General features: G+C 40.7%; 1 protein-coding gene across 15 annotated transcripts in view; it reads left to right on the forward strand.

Moving 5' to 3' along the window:
- LOC114003380 (CUGBP Elav-like family member 4) overlaps window positions 1–11,600 on the forward strand; it is a 699,867-nt gene extending 688,267 nt beyond the window's left edge. For 13 of the 15 annotated variants that reach the window (XM_027750321.2, XM_027750316.2, XM_027750322.2 and 10 more), the window contains one exon: window positions 10,189–11,600. The gene's annotated coding sequence lies outside the window, so the exon portion shown is untranslated. Of the gene's footprint in view, window positions 1–8,254; window positions 8,343–10,188 lie in introns of all 15 variants that reach the window. The other 2 variants (XR_003546206.2, XM_027750317.2) reach the window with 2 other exon arrangements.
- Window positions 11,601–12,403: the final 803 nt, after the last annotated feature.

The raw sequence follows: 12,403 nt of genomic DNA on the forward strand, positions 1-12,403 counted from the left end.
ATTACCTGCATTTTCCACTAAGAAAGGTTTGGAACAAAAATGTGATACAACTCTAAATTAGGACCATATAAATACCTCAGCTATAGCAGTGAAATGAGTCACAGACACAAGTCACATGCATAAGTGTTTTCAGAATCAAACTCTGAGATACTAAAATTTGCCGAGTGATGTGAATTCTTCAGATGGAAACTGCTCCAATTATATGTAGGAATTCTTGCCTTATCTTTCTCCAACTCAGAAAGAGTTATAATCTCAGTGAAAATATCTTCTTTCAGAAGCATCATGCAGAATGTGGCTTCAAGAAGGTTTTTGAGCTTTTTAACAAAAAATTAATAACATTTAATAATTAATAGAACTGTGTAAGCTTATGGAATTGTCCTGGGCTTTAATCAATTTGAAATATTTGGGGCACCAGTTTCCACCTAACTGCTCCTCGCTGGAGGTACATTAGAGTTTTAGTGCAATTAAAACGAAGCAGGAAATATTTTTAGCTAATTGCACTGTGCACCTTGAAGGTAATTTGAAGCTGCAGGCAAAAAAAATAAAATATCAGAAGGAGTAATTGAGTGTTGCAAGCTGGGAGTATGTGTTCCTGGCTGCATTCTGATTTAGAGGGGTACAGCAGCTAGGTGAGGTGCTGAACAGGCTTGGCAGAAGAAGAGTGAAGTCTCACTTCTGGGGAACAGTCCCAGTATATATATGGCACAGGACCAGCTTTGGGAGAGTCACTGAGGACCCTGACAGAGATTTCAGGCAGGGAGAAGAGCTGGGGTCTCCTTCTTTCTTGGATGCAACCCCACACAAACACCACTCCAACACATCTTTCCTGTACCTGGTGAGCAACTACAGACCAAATTCTTACCCCAGAGCCTGGCAGACAGCTGTGGGCTATTGTGTCTTGTGTTAGGTACTTGAGCCCCAGGCAGGATGTATCAGGCAACCTACCAGGAGGTCACAGGCAGCTTAATCGTTCCTGCTGAGATCCATCAGCTGGGCTTGTCTGGGGTCTTGAGATCATCCCAGGAGGATGGTGAGGAAAGCAAGAGGAGAGTGAGCATCCCAATCTAACTGTCAGCAACAAAAACAGGAGAGTGTAGCGCTGGGTTCATCAGCATTTTGATAAGCTCTAATCACTCTATAAAGGCACCAGAAGAGAGTGGGCACTGAGGCTTTCTTACAGCTTCCCAATTAGACTTAGTTCTCAGCCATGTACATTTTTTTAATTAAACTGCTGGAACAATGCTCAGGAGATAGTAAACTCCTTGAGGCCCCCTTGTAATAAAGAACCTTTCATTATGTGCAGAAAGGCAGCTACCACCAAGCCTAATTTCCTCTCTCACCTAATGTTCACCTGCAGCAAAAGCAGGGGTGAGGACTCCTTATGAGGCAGGAAAAATGCTCCTCAGGGCACAGGACCCACTGAGATGGCCATCAGGAGGGAAAGAGGCTTCAGGCTTTGCTGGAAAAGTAGCCATATGGCATTCATTTGACCTTTACCATCACTACCACTCTGCTTCCCAAAATGACCTGAGTTCATTGCACTGATCTTTGCCTGCAAAGCTCTTGGTTGGCAAAACACAGCTGAGAGAGGAACACAGCTTACAGCTATGTTTGCATGAGCAAGTAAATTCTGGGTGTGGCTGAGGAAGGTGAATAGGGCTGTGACCACTCAGCCCTTACCAACCTTATCAACCTTATTGCTCCCAGCAGCAACCCTGGTGCCAGGCAGACCGAAGCCCCCTCCTGCACCAGCCCACCCTGCACTCCCATTCTGCCCAGCCCAGCCTTTCCTCCTGTCACACACCTTCACATCTCTTTTGAGATGCCTCCCACCTCACTGTGATCCTCACCACACTGTGACCACCTCTTCTGCCACTGCTTGGGGACAGTGAGAAAAGGCAACACCACTCAGGGAGCCAGTGACATTTTCTGACCATCCGGGATGGCTCCTCCAGGAGCAGCTGCTCCGTTGTGGTGCTTTTTCATCCGCTGCTTGAGACTAATGGCTCTAGAAAAATAGATAAATCAGAGGTGACACAGCTATTGCTGCTTGACAATTTTTCATCAAACCAGCTGGGGGAGGAGTGGGTGCCCAAAAAGTGACATTTTGACCAAACTGGATGTTTCCACAACAAATTTTCATTCTAGTAGATTAAAAAAGAAATGCAGACAGGAAAAAATAATAATAAAAAAAAAAAAATCTTGATTAAAAATATTGGCTTCAAAACACTAAATTCCTGTTAAAATTGGACTGGTTTTCAGATTGATTAAAAAAAAGGCAAAAATTAATCTATTTCTCTGGCCACCTCCCCCACCCCAGATTTGTTTTGTTTATTAACTAAAATGTTCACAGGAAAGAATGCCAAACTAATGACAATTTTCCCCTGGAAAATAATTGTCATTTTTCAACTAGCTTTTAACGTAACATAGTTAAATGAGAGCAACCCTAGTAACAACACTGCACAGCAAGTAAGTCATACAATTATTTGAAAGAAGGACATTGCAATTTAAGAGCTAATTTCTATCATCACCTTAAATTTATAAATTAGAAAAATGAGGCAGGGTCATCAAGCATATTAACAAAAAAAAAATACAGAAAACATTTGCATTTGAAATGCTGGACTCCCATCTCCCTGTTAGATCACATTGGCTTCTCTGTCTGTGTATGTGTATTTGTCTCTGCTAATATATATGTATATGTAATACCTCTGTACATATACATATGTAGGACATGTTTGTGTGCATATTCATGTATATAAAGATTCATATATACAATCTGTCTCCTCTTCAACCTTCAGATGTTAGAATCGAAGCATCTGACAAAAGCATTCTTCCTCCCCCCCCTCCCAAAAATAGCATCCCAAGAGTCCAGGTAAATGTGTTGTTGTCTAGTATAAATTATCAGGCTTCTTTCAATCCCAGCATGGATGCAAATTCCCCTTCACTGCACTGCCCTTCCCACTCTAAGATATTTGGTCTCCTGATCTTGGACTCTCCACAACAGCCTTAAAAGTGGTTGTCATAGGGATGGAATCTGTTTTGGAGAACCCTGCCTCCTTTATCCAGCTCTGCAGGCAGTCTGGCCAGGAGCTGGGGAGAAGGGGATCTGTGTGGGTTAGTATTGGGGTGCAGTCGAAAGGAGGGCTGAGGCAGAGGAAAAGCAGAGCCATCCAGCTTTGGAAGCAAGTTAACGCAGAGACAAAAACAGAGATTGAAATTGCTGTAGAAACAGTACAAAAAGTAAGGGAGAAAAACACGGGCTGGAATTTTAATAATATTGATTAGCTTCAGAGGCAATAGCTGTGAAGATCTGCCACCTGTAGAAAAAAACATCTCCAGTTCCTTCCAGTAGGTGTGCTTGGGCACAGGATCCAGCAGAGAGAAGGTCAGGATCCTGACTGTGATTTTGGGTGGAATGGAGGCACACATGTGTCTGTGTCTAAATGGAGAATAATGTGCATTGCATAAAGGTGAAGAAGTCTGCATATGCCATGATCAGAGGCTTAAGTGTGAGCAGAGGAGGCTGCCACTTTGGTGCCGGCAGAAGTGAGGGCCTTTGGATTTCTTCAGGGAGAGGCTTCTCACCTCCAAGACAAGAATAAAGAGGTAGAGATGATCAGTGGAGACTTGAGTAACAACGACTCAGGGGAGAGACATGGCAGAAATGACGAGGAATTGGAGGCAGTAGATTTCTGCAGAGGAAGAAGAATTTCAACTTGGTAGCCCACCATGATGGTGGCAGTGCTGGACGGTTTGTGTGGTCCTGTGAAGGCACACAGCAAGCTTGCTCCTAAAGCTGGCTGCATTTGCAAGCTTAGCAGATATATAGTGACAGCTCCTGTGCTGTGGCATTCACCATACAGTCTCGGTTCTGTTGGGCTTGTGCAACATCTTGTGCACACCTCTTAGGTCATCTACCTGCTGCAAGGGCATCATAGAGTCATAGCATATATTAGGTGGTAAAAAAACCCTAAGAACACTGAGTCCAGCCATTAACCCAGCACTGACAAGTCCACCACTAAACTGTGGATCTAAGCACTGCATCTACACAACTTTTAAATACCTCCAGAGCTGGTGACACCACCACATCCCTGGGCATCCAGTTCCAGTGCTTGACAATCCTTTTGGTGAAGGAATTTTTTCTAATATCCAATCTAAGCCACCCCTAATGCAATTTGAGGCTGTTGGCTCTTGTTCTGTCTCTTGTTACCTGGGAAAAGAGACTGCCACCTGTCTTCAACACCCTTTCATGCAGACAGCAATAAGGTTTCCCCTCAGCCTCCCACTGGCCCCAGTACTGAGTCCTGGGGAACACCACTAGTGACTGGCCCCAGCTGAATATAATTCCATGCACCAGCACTCTCTGGCCTCACCCATCAGCCAGTTTTTTAGCCAGGGAACAGAGCATCCATCCAAGCCATAAGGAGCTAGTTTCTCCAGGAGAATGCTGTGTCAAAGGCTTTACTGAAGTCCAGGAAGTCAACATCCACAGCCTTTCCCTCATTCACTGAGCAGGTCACCTTGTCATAGAAGGAGATCAGGTTGGTGAAGCAGGACTTGCCTTTCCTAAACCCCTGCTGGCTGGGCCTGATCCCCTGGTTCTCCTGTGCATGCTGTGTGATGGCACTCAGAATGATCTCTTCATGACCGTCCCCAGCATCGAGGTCAGACTGACAGACCTGTAGTCCCCTGGATCCTCCTTCATTCTGGCCCTTCTTGTGCATGGGCATCACACTGGCTAACCTAAATCAACTGGAACTTCCCCAGTTACCCAGGACTGCTGATAAATGATGGAGAGCTGCTTTATGAGAACCTACACCAGCTCTCTCAGTACCCAGTACCTCAGTACACGGGCACTGAATCTGTCCTACAATCCAGAGCTTATCCTTACAGTCCAATCAGAAGCTGCTGTCAAAAGCTTCCCCGCAACAGAGATGTTCATAGCATTAGGACTACTTTGCTGACAGCACAGGTTACAAGGACATGACTAGATTTATGTTTGTCTAACCAAGGCTTTAACTGAGATTCATTTCCCCTGATGGTATAGACCTACACCATAGCTGTCTCCTTCACAGTTAGTCAGTCAAGGTCCTCATTGTAATATGAGAGATACCAGCTCTTTGTGGCCATGACTCACAGTCTTATCTGGAACAGTCCCTGAGGATAAATGAATTGGTTCCTACCGTCCCTCTGTGTCTCCACTAATACTGGCTTAGAGTGATCTACTTAGATGGAGGTGTCTTCATCTTGAATCCCATCTTTAAAACTTCAAGCCATTATGTCTATCCAATGTTCAAGAACAGTCTCAGGCCCCACTTCTGTGCTTCAAAGAAGAAGCTGGGCATTTGCCAGATTTATTTGGTTATAGTTTGCTCAGTGGAACAAGTTCTTGGACACGTCCCTGGAGACTGCCAAAGGGTCTTCTCCCTTTCACTGACAGGGTAGATGCTGTAGACCCCTGCTTTAGAAGGACAGCTTTCATTTGGTGCTTGAAATACAGACCCAAGTTAGGCAGAGAGGATGACCACATGTAACTTTTGTTTGAAAGAACATTTTCAAGTGTTTTTTGTTGTTCTTTTAGCCTCAGCAAGTCCTAATCCTTCATTTGTACATATATGTGTGTGTGTGTGTGTGTGTGTTTCATCCAGTGTCTGAGGATGTCTGTGGAGGACAGTCAGAGGGATGGTAGTATCACCTGCAAAGCAGTGGTCACTGACAGACCAGCCTGGTCCTTCCCATTGTGCACATAAAATGTTTTCCCCAGTAAGGTTATGCCAAAGAACCTCTTCTCAGCTTGAGAGTTGCCTGGGTCTAGCATCCACGTGTAAACCCATTGTCCACTGAGCTCCTACCCCTGACCTGGCAGACGGTGTTATCCCATACTCCAACCCCAGACAGGAGATGCATGTTGTTGCTACTTCCAGGAATAGAGCAGGATGGTGTTTGTTCCAACAGATGTCTCCCATTCCTGTTGCCTCCTTGGTCTATTCAGGGAAGCAAAGCCTGTTAACCCTTTCTTTTCCTGCTGGCACAGCTGAGGTAAGGAAAGAGATAGGTCTTGCTGTGGTGCTGACAGATGTCCTTCCTGTCCCAGCTGCTTGTTTTCCTGTGTTATGACATGGCCAGAAAGCCCAGAGGGGTAAGAGAGATCCTAGAAGCCTGTTCCTCTTCCTCATGCACAGCCAGAAGCTGCATAGCTGACACTACTTGTTCTTAAGTACCTGGGGACACAGATGACAATTCTAACCTGGGCCTTCTTGAAAAAGATAGTTTTCTCTCTGTTGGCTTGTGAAATAACTGCAGACATAGATCTTGCATCTGCCTTGGGAGTACCAGCCTACTGTCTTCGCTCAAACCCCAGGAAGCTCAGGTTGACACTTCCAGACCATTGAAGGGCAGGACTTTGGGGCCAAGCCATCAAGGAGGAGTCAGCTTTAACCAAGACAGCAACCAACTGTGGGAAAAGTGTGGAGCTGAAGTCAGTGCTCGGATCAGAGGCTTAGTTCAGCATCGCCTCTTATCAGCTGAGCATAGCTGCTGCAGCCAGAAAGCATGTTTCAGTTCACAGAAACAGTGAAGATATCCCAAACAAACAAACAAACAAAAAGCCAAAAAATTTTCTCTAGTCAGCATGCATGACTTCAGGATCAGAACTGCCAACAGTATTCTTGTGACACCCCAAAACAAGGTGAAATTTCAGTCGTGTGCAGTGACTTTTCAGAAATAGGCTGGGAGGAGAGATATGAGTCCTGCCAAGGGGACAGAAAGGCTATACCTGAGGAACAGGGTGCAGAGCTGCTGACTGAGACAAGCGTACAGTGATTTTTAGTGTTTACTGAGGCAAAATTCTGTGGGCCAGTAAAGGGACATTTTTGCTTGTAGGGAAGGAACAGGGTGTTTCTACAGATTGTAGCAACCAGCCTCTGGCAGGTTTTTTTCTTCTTTTTTTTTCTTTTTCTTTTTTTTTCTTTTTCTTTTTGTTTCTTTTCTCCTTTATGCCCTTCTTCTCTTCTCTTCTCTTCTCTTCTCTTCTCTTCTCTTCTCTTCTCTTCTCTTCTCTTCTCTTCTCTTCTCTTCTCTTCTCTTCTCTTCTCTTCTCTTCTCTTCTCTTCTCTTCTCTTCTCTTCTCTTCTCTTCTCTTCTCTTCTCTTCTCTTCTCTTCTCTTCTCTTCTCTTCTCTTCTCTTCTCTTCTCTTCTCTTCTCTTCTCTTCTCTTCTCCGAACCTCTCCAAACCTCTCCTCTCCGACCCTCTCCTCTCCGACCCTCTCCTCTCCGACCCTCTCCTCTCTCCTCCCTTTCTCTTATCCCTTTTATTTTCCATTATCTTTTAAATTCAGGCCAAAGCTAAATGCCAAAGGAGTAAATGTCCTTCTTTTAATGATGCTGATTTAGGGACCATCGTATCATCCAAGTCCTCCTACAAGTCTGCTTCCCACACCATACCAGCACTGCTGTTTCGGAGTCCACCGTCCTGTGAACTGATAAATGGACATATAGCAACCAGCAGTAGCTGCTTTTTTTTTTATTTTTTATTTTTTTTTAATATTCTCAGTAGCCAAAGCAGCTCTTGGCCTATTACACCCCCCACGACTTCAAACTTTGAATGTAACCAGATTAGAGCGGTACCTGCTCCGGAGCCCATCCGAGGCTACGGGAAGGCTCCTGGAGGACTTTGGCTAGCCATCCAGCAAAGCATCCAGGATGCTGGGGGTGGTGTGGGAGAGGCCGGTGCTAACGAAAGCATTCTGGTTGGCAGTGAATGTGTTTATTTTCCAGACTTCGCAAACCGATCTGTGTCTGCGCTCACCCATTCAGTGCATGCTCTCCTCAACAGCCGCTGCATAACGCTCTGTTCCTGTTCGCTGTTGACCGTGTGTCTACATTTAAGTGTGTGTTTTATGTGTGTGTGTCTCTGGCTAGGCCTCCTCCATCCTTTTTTTTTTTTTTTTTTTTCCTCCTCCTTCCTTTTTTTTTTTTTTTTTTCATTTTTTTTTTAATTCCTTTCTTCTTCCTTTCTTTTCTTTCCGTTCGGTTAGTTTGTTTTGCTCTCATTCTTGTTTCATTTTCTATAGTTTAATGGCAAGTATTTCCATTGGAATTTTTTTAATTGATGCTGTGTTTGTAACATTTTTTTTAATTATTATTTTTATATATATCTTCTTTCCCCACCTTTCCCTTTTTCCACACTATATATAAATATATATATATAAAAAATCTTTTCTTCTTTTGTCATTCAATCAAATTCCAACCAAGAGCCAGTCAAATCCACCACAGTCTCGCGCTGAGCTAGGAAAAAAGTTCTCGTAATGACATGAAAGTGGAGAATACAGTCCCCCAGGCCGTAAGTTCAAATCAACTCGAAGTTGAAAGTGTGACATGATGGCGTCATGTAACAAGCTAAGAATTGGTTGCATGACATGCCGTCAAGTTTCGTGCAGGTGCCGTGATTGAAGCATTTTTCTTGGATGTTGTATCAGTTGATGATTGGCCAGTCATGATCACATGTGCCTTTTTTGACTTTGTGCTGCCACAATTTTTTGCTGTGCTCATTTTCGTTTCGTTTTTGGTGCTTGCAGTGGTTTCTTTATTTGTCGTTTGATTTCTCGTCAGCGTTTTATGCTTCTTTAGATGTCACATAGAAGGAAAAAAAAAAGATGGATTCCTAATTCTTTAGAAAAAAAAATGGGATTGTTATAACTACAGATAATTTGGAAAAAAATAGAGAGAAAAAATGTGTGGTTAATTTTTTGCACTGGAAATCTTGTGATTATTTTTTTTTTCCGGAGAATTGGGGCCTTTTTCAATTGACACCTTTTTTTTCCCCCTTAGGATATTTCAAATCACCTTCTAAAAATTAAAAAAAAAATAACAAAACCAAAACCAAAACCAAACCAAACCAAAACCAAAAAGAGTAATGATAGTAACAGTAGTTTGAAAACTATAGCAATCAAAAAAAAGCAACCCCAAGAAAAGCCTCATTGTATGTCTTTTCAAGAATTCCTAATTCTAAGGTGCCGTATTGCAGCAACTCCAGCAAAAATTATTTGCTTAGAGGGAGGGAGGGATTGAGTGGGAAAAAACCCCATCCAGATCAAAAAGCAAAATGCATCTTTTTGTTTACAACTGAAAAAGGGTCCTTGACGAGTGTTTTTTATTTTTTTATTATATTATTATTTTTGGTGTTGTAATTGTTTAGACTGCTGTGTACGGTTTGCTGTTTGTTGAACCAACAGTGTGAAAACCTGCCAGCATGGATTGATATTCCGCATGACACTTTTCCACCAGAGTGGACCTTTTGCAGTTTCTAAGTTTCTTGATGTAATAAATCACCGAGTGTATAAGAAGAACCTGCTTGCTAGAAGGAGATAAGAGCTAATCCTTAATGATTAAGCATCCTACTTAAATGTCAAGCCTAGTCGGATCATGATTATTTTTTTTAAATAATTTTTTTTTATTTAAGAAATGTTAGCTTTACATTTTTTTTTTCAAAAATAAGTTTATTCCAACAGCCTTTTTTATTTAACCTCCTATAAATTGCCTGTTCAAAGTCCTACTTTCTGACATTCACAAAGGAGTAGATGTTATTGGCAGCTACGTCTCCACAGAAAGCTCATACACTGTCATAGATGGCACCCCATTAAAATATAGAACTACACTTTCTTGATGCCTTTCACACTCAAAAGCCTGCCAAGCAAGATTGTGATCTGGCATTGTAAAGTGGCACTTAAAAATAACTAAAATGCCGCTATCTGCACATACGTAGTGATACAGATTTACATAGACATGTCCTAATATTATTTTGATTTATTATTACTGCTATTAGGAACAATTGTGTTTTTCTTTATCATGATCGTGACTACCTTGCTCACTTTGGGTTTGATCCGGTTCCCACTGAAGTCAAGGGGAATCTTTCTGTTGATGCTAAGTGGGAGCAGAATCAGAGCCAATGCCTCCAAAATCAAAACACCAAAGCAGAAGCCCCATCCTGTCCCAATTGAAGGGAGAAGAAAACACCCATTATACTTTCAACAGGAGCAGGATTGGGCCCAAAAGAACAGGCTTGATTTTAATTTCATTTTCATTTTTAGGTCTTTTTTCCCCCCCCGTCTCAAATATTTCCCCCACACCTTCCCTACTTCCCCCTCCCCTTTTTGATTTAATTTGCAATGATCTTCTTCATTTTTTAGGGCAGCAGCTGAATGGGCCACATTTAGGAAAAAAAAAAAAAAAGTATATATATATTAAAAAAAAAAAATCGTGAACTGTTGGATTACACCTTTGACATATCAGCAAATATCAGTCAAGCTGAAGACTTCAGACCTATTCTCTCTTTGATTGTTTAGACTGTAACATTTCTTCAAGAAAAGTATCACATCTGCTGACTTCGAAGGACATGCGCTTGAAAACAAACAAACACATAAGTAAAATCAGAACAGGAGGAAGATTCAACCGGGATTTCTGAAGAGACACTGATATCACCACAGCGGCTTTTCTTCAAACAGGAGATGCAAACCTGGATTCTGGCAAAGGAGTGCCTGTTTGCCACCAAGGATGCGGTTACCATGCGAGAACCCGTGGTAACAGTCACTGAGCATCTTTATCTGTCATTCCTTAGCTATATAGGGACCAAAGGACAAAACTTTTTACCGCAGACTTGTAGCTGTATGTAAAATATGGAAGTTCTTTCCTTTTCTCTGAGCTGTTCCTAAAACAGTTTTTGAGAGCGATTATATGAAATATGTAAAATTAAAAAAAAAAAAAAATCAAATGCTTAAATGCTTTTAAAACGGCAAGATAATAGTTCTTTGATACTTTGGGAGGTTCTTTGGTTATACATTAATTAGAGTCTATGAAGCTTTCATATGGTTTTCTGTATAATACGCAAGGATTGCGTTGTTAAAGGCAGGTAAGATGGATATCTATGAAAAGCAAAAAAAAAGTAAATAAATAAATACATAAATAAGTACATAAAAAGGCATAGAAAAAGAGAAAGGAAAGATGGTTGATATTAAATGGAAAACAAAAAGGTTTGTAAATGCTTCTAACTCTCCCCATTTAAAATCCTAATAGTTGTACAGAATTTAAAAAAAGAAAGTTTAAAATACCTATATAATAGAAAAAATTAGACAACATAAAAATAAAAAAAAAAAAACAAAAAAAAGCAAAAAAAAAATAATACTACATAGAAGTTAGCGTTAATGCTAAAAACAAAGATGTTGTAGAACTGTAATTTTTGTAGAGTTTAGATTGAGCATAAATTCCTACTCTCTGCCAATTGCTGTTGGATGCTGTTATTTATCGAGGAAAAAAAGGAGAAAAATGGCTATTTTGGCAGCTTTTTTAACTGCAAGCATTCCAGCTATTAAAAAATAAACAAGACAAGACTCAATTCTGTAGACAATGCAAATGGGAAAAAAAAAACAGCTGTCTTTTTATCAGACGTTAGTTCTATCTTGAACAACAAAACACAGCTAAACGCTTCATGTCTTCATGATCTGCTGTCCGCAAAATTCCCATCATCCTATGCTTCAGTAGCTTCCATATTTGCTCTAGAAACCTTCAGGGCAAGGGATTAGCCTAGTACCTTAATCTTAAAAAACAAAAAAAAAGAAAAAAAAAACCAAAAAATCTTTAAAAAAGCTTAAAAAAAAAAAAACATAAAAATAAACTAAAGAAACAATCTCTTTGAAGAATTTCTGAAACTGTTTACAAGGAATTTTGAAAAACAGGGGGATGTTTAAAAAAAAAAAAGATGCTGGCTCTGTTTTCTGTAAATAAATTTGCATATTTTGTAGGACTTTTAATTGTAATGATAGAGAAAAAACAAGGAAAACTATTTAATGAAAGCACGATATTTATCTTTGGTAAATGACTTTAGAGCAGTTAAAAATAAGACATTGCTTTAAAAAATCTGACTCAGAAAAAACAATGAATTATTTAAGAACACATATATTTTAAAGTATATCATATTTATTATAATTTATTTTCACAGTCTTAAAACTTGATTTACATCATTCTCACACTTGTTTGCATCGATTGAGCAGTGTGATAATTGTTTTTTGATTATTTATTTGGTTTTACTCTTGTTTAATATTCTTGTTTCTTTCTCTTTGTATTTTTTATCTCGATCTTGAACTTTTTTCTTTTTTTTTCTTTTTCCTTTTTTTTTTTTTTTTGTTTTTGTTTTTGTTTTTGTTTTTTTTTTTTAAGGTTAATTTTGATTATATATTGGGCCGAACCGTGCAGTCCTTACTCTTCCAAAACTCTCATGGGGATATAACGAGCATTTTGCCAGAGTAAGGACTGAAGCAAACTGAGCCCACAGCTAGGAAGTACAGATGTGTAACGCAGCTGCAGTTCCATACAACTGCTCTTTCACTCTCAATTCCCTAAAACTCCTTG

The sequence above is a fragment of the Pipra filicauda genome, unplaced genomic scaffold (genome assembly GCF_003945595.2).
Source record: "Pipra filicauda isolate LSUMZ 115617 unplaced genomic scaffold, ASM394559v2 scaffold158_size1702193_pilon, whole genome shotgun sequence".
NCBI lineage: Eukaryota > Metazoa > Chordata > Aves > Passeriformes > Pipridae > Pipra > Pipra filicauda.